Source organism: Helianthus annuus, chromosome 13 (assembly GCF_002127325.2).
Source record: "Helianthus annuus cultivar XRQ/B chromosome 13, HanXRQr2.0-SUNRISE, whole genome shotgun sequence".
NCBI lineage: Eukaryota > Viridiplantae > Streptophyta > Magnoliopsida > Asterales > Asteraceae > Helianthus > Helianthus annuus.
In genome coordinates, this window is record NC_035445.2 from 162,618,965 (window position 1) to 162,623,865 (window position 4,901).

The 4,901-nt window shown below is 34.5% G+C and overlaps 1 long non-coding RNA gene across 1 annotated transcript; it reads right to left on the reverse strand.

Annotated features, from left to right (window-relative positions):
• Positions 1 to 2,152: 2,152 nt before the first annotated feature.
• On the reverse strand, positions 2,153 to 4,623 carry LOC110900071. The gene is made up of 3 exons (XR_002570751.2): positions 4,478 to 4,623; positions 3,097 to 3,181; positions 2,153 to 2,380 (listed from the first exon to the last, which is right to left on the reverse strand). It is a non-coding gene; the product is annotated as an uncharacterized LOC110900071 (long non-coding RNA).
• Between the last annotated feature and the right edge of the window lie 278 nt (positions 4,624 to 4,901).

Here is a 4,901-nt window from a genome sequence, read left to right on the forward strand (position 1 = left end):
TTCACCAGTAAATATTATCAGGAAGCTTTTAGTTAAACCCTAACTTTACAAAGTGAGTCTTCTTTTTATCAAATTGCTCTACAAAACCCTAAATATTTATCAATTATACTTACAGTGGTTAAGTCTTTGTATTCTGAAACTATTGTCGGTATGTGGGGTTTTGTATACATCACTTGTCCAAAGTTACTATGGGGTGAAAGGAACTGTTACTATTGGGTGACAGGATCCAATAGTAATATGAGCACGAGCACAGGGGATTAGCCTCAGTCGCAATACTGTGTTGAATAATTGATAGATAAAAACATTGTAATCGCTCTTGATACTGTAAAATATAACAATGTGTCTTTTTATAAAACGGAATGAACTCGCCAGTATTTCTTGCTGATAAAATGTTTTCAAACACGTTTCAGGTAATTTACTGTGAAGGTAATAGCCCGCTATGAAACACTGAAGGCTTAAATAAAGTGGCTATGATTATCTGAATAAAAGAAGAAATTTATGTTTTTAAGCAATTAGGGTTTATCCCTATTAAAACGTTTGAATGGAATATGGGTTTTAGCCCATTTGTTTAATACTAAAAGTTTGGTGTTTTTCAAACTCTAAAATTATTTCCTAACTACGATCCTGGTGATTTATTCCGCTACAAATTTTAATAAACATCGATACCATCTGATTGGCTCGCGGCACCCGCTCCCAGGGTAGGGTCGGGGGCTGCGACAGCCATTTTCCTTAGACTGTTGGTGGTTGAGCTTAAGCATTTGTGGCAGTCAGGTGTACGTACTAAAGACGTAACGTCAAACACATTTTTCACAATGAAGGCGGCATTGTTATGGATCATAAACGACTTTCTAGCCCATAGTAGTCCATCAGGTTGGAACAGACATGGCTACAAAGCATGGCTGACTTGCAACGCAGACACTTCTTCAATACGTGTAATTGGTAAATGTGTGTATGTCGTTCATTTTCGGTTCTTAGATGCCAACCATCCCTGGAGAACAAGTCTTGACTTTAACGAGGAACCCGAGACAAGACCCCCCCCCAGACAGTTAAGTCCTGCTGACATAGAAGCTCAACTCTATTGTCTACCATGCAAGCATCAAAATTTTGGAGGTGTGGGGATAACCGGTAGGATTTGGAGTTGAACTGGTCCAAACGAAGCATATTTTTAGAATTTGAGTATTGGTCTTACCAGCAGCTAAAGCACAACTTAGATGTAATGCATATTGAGAAATATTGTGCGACAGCTAGCTAGGTACTCTTCTAATGTTGGTATAGTTTGCGAATTGGGTTACTTAGGTAATTTGGTAGTTTACAAATTGGGTTACTTGGCATATGCTGGTAGTTTGCAAAATTTGAAATATATAGTTTGCGAATGGGTTTTGATATGTATATATATATGTGTGTGTGTGTTTTGGTAGTTTTGTTAGAAGATTTGTAAATTTGGTAAATATATGTTGGTGGTATGCTAATTTGGTTGATATTGATATTATTATAGGAATATGTTGCGGACTTGTTCCAAACTCCTATTGATGTGTGTAAAATGCAACATATAAATCACATCAATTAAGGCATAAAACTAACCCTTTTTAAGTACTAATGTTGGAAAAAGAGTGTTTTTGTCTTCCTTTTGTATTTTCAGGATGAAATGAGCTCAAATTCACAAAAGAAGCAGAAAGACAACTAATTCTAGCATAAATACAAGAAAAGGAATAAAAGTAGACTGCCCGGACCCTCAACGGCATCCTCCAAAGCAAAGAAGAGAAAGCAGAAGTCTGAACACGCCCCGTGCTCAGCCAGCACGGGGCCGTGCCCAAGAAGCAACATAAAAGACAAACTTATATGTTACGCCCAAATTACACATTCCAAAATGTAATATTATCATACTATTATTTAACAAAATTCGGGCATGACCCGTTCGTAATAAGAACAATTCCCTGTAAGACTAACGTGTAATAACTTAAAATACGACGCAGCGGAAAACATGAGCCCAAAAATTTCGTTCTTTAATAGACATATCAAACACATGAAGGTTCAATGCGAAATGCCATATATTCATTAAAACAGATTTATAACGTTTTATAACATTAATACTTCAAAACCTATATGAGTTACACTATGTGACCATTCTCCCCGTACAATCCTTGCTCTCATCTCGAACTAAGTCCGCTTCACTTCAATAAATGTAGAGAAAACCCAAGCGATACCTGTGGACACCACGTACAACCAAACCATTAGTCATTTACATACCATACAACATTAAACTATATAATAGAATTTCGTAGAGCATTCTATAAAGTAGTCGTGGAATTGTCCAAGCGCTTTCTTAAATACTCTTATCCAAATCCAGCTCCATTTCTTCATGAAGCCAACGATCCCATACCTACATTACATTCCAACTCAACGCACATCATTAGTAACCATAAATACTCGAACACTTTGATAACGTTCATGCATATGTCTTAAGCATTGAACATTCATTCACACATACATTCACACCTACGTACTTATTATCATACATACATACATACATATATATATATATATACACTTATATATATATATATACATGCGTACCTTCATACATGCCAATGTTCCTTCCTACGCACAATCAATTAATCACGAATATATACACAAGCTTCGTTTACATGTAGGTTTATGCCGGAATGACACATTCACAACCTTACATAGTATAGACAATCTATGATTCAACCCACGTGCCTTTTGGATTCCCATACACGTATACTTATAAAATTTCCTACACTAACACGAAACAATCCGTTCATTCACCAACCGACAACCGAATCATATAAAACTTGTTCCTAATGGTCCGGGAAATGTTCCCCTTACATAAATGACTAAAAATTCTTACCCAAGGTCATAACCATAACGAATTTCATTACATTATGCAACATATGCACATAAAATTCGACCCGTTTAAACCCACCAATTTAGTTTCGGCTTAAATACAACCTTCTTCAATAATGAGGCATTATTGGCTTTGTACTTCTGATTATTACATGTTCTTTCATGATGTTTCGTAAACATAAGTATTAATATCTATTAAACTTACTAAAAAGTGAATCGAAATTCACTTACCTCGAGTACTCCAATAAGTGTATTTGTCACCTTGCCTTATCTTGACCCATTATCCTCCTATGCTTGACCTCTCCTTGACACGTTCCTATTATCTCATTCCATTACATCCATTCAATAGTTAGTATACATAATCATACGCATCAATAATCACACTTCTATTCACGTGTCAATCGCTTAACGAGTTCAACATGTATCATAATACTACAATGCTAATTAATCTAACAATTTATCATTCCATCATCACAACAGTCATACATGAGCTTCTAGCATGCATAATTATGTATTTACATCATGTTCGTTATTCTTTCAAAATTCCATACTTAGAATGATAACATTTTCTAAGTTAGGCAACTTGCTTCATATGTTAAACATTTCATACCATTTCTTAACACCTTGGTTTTTACACATCCATTCTACTATTTTCTATCAACAACCCGTTTCGACCCGTTGGTGCAATTATATGCATATACTAGTTGGTAAGTGTTTTAGACACTTAAAACAATCAAATAACTTACTAATAATTTATTAAAATTAGTAGTTCATGATTCATACAAGTGTGCATAACAATACAACTATTTTTACTGAATATTTATACTAAAATTTGTGCAGCAACTTTCTGCGCAGCAGCTGTTCACGACACATTTTAACCCATTTATCTTCTGATTCAGTTCTTCATGTTCAAATATTAAATGATCTACACTCAGAGATCTTTCTAAGCATATAAATATCGTAACAATCGGAAATTCCTATGATTTTATATGATTTTTACAAAATCAGCACAGAAGCTGAAATGCTTCCAAACAGCTTGCTGTCAAAACGAATTTACTAACTTTTCATGCTGTTTTGACCCACTAAATCTCATAACCAGCCTCTTATGACCAAATATGAAATGTAATATGCGAAACAACCTTTTCAACATATTCATTCATCCGTTTAGTACCCCAACTTTCATTTCATCACGTTTCAATTTACACTTAATTACTCTTTCAAGCATTTCATCGAACACCTAGTGTGCGTTATAATTATAAAGCATAGTGTACAAGTATTTAAAGCATGACTTGCTATTTCATCCTATATGTCATCACTACTCAATCTAATCCTTGCAATTCCCTTAATCTACATCAGTTTAACTAGCATTCGGGTACTATAAGCTGAATTACATATCAATTGCATATATTTATCATTCCTATAATCTTCATATTTATAACACACATTTCACAAAGTGGGTTTATAGAGGCTTTCTTTCAATTAACCAAAATCGAGCATGATTTCTACTTTAGGGGGTATTCTTATCATCTATACAACACAAATCATAACATGATTTCATGATTGGGTCAAAACCCTAATTCTACAACTTATCAAATCCAGAAATTCGACTTACCACTTGATTGGGTATGGGTAAATGATCGAAATCCTACTACATGCAACTAGTAAACATCGATTTTCCCTTGTCAATTTGGCGAATTGGTGAGAACAAGGGTGAGCCCTTGTTTTTCTTTGTTCCTGGTCGATCCACACATATACAGTGTGTGGGTTTTGTGATTTTCTCACTATTAACCTAATAGTTTGGCATTTACCATGTTTCCCCCCTTAAGTTTATTAACTTGTAAATCTTAACTTAGAATCCCACATTTAGGTACCATATTACTACATATTCTTTAGGATCCCACATTTAGGTACCATATTACTACATATTCTTTAGGATCCCACATTTAGGTACCATATTACTATGTATTCTTTAGAATCCCACATTTAGGTACCATATTACTATATATTCCTTAATCACATTAAGTTTATTATTATTT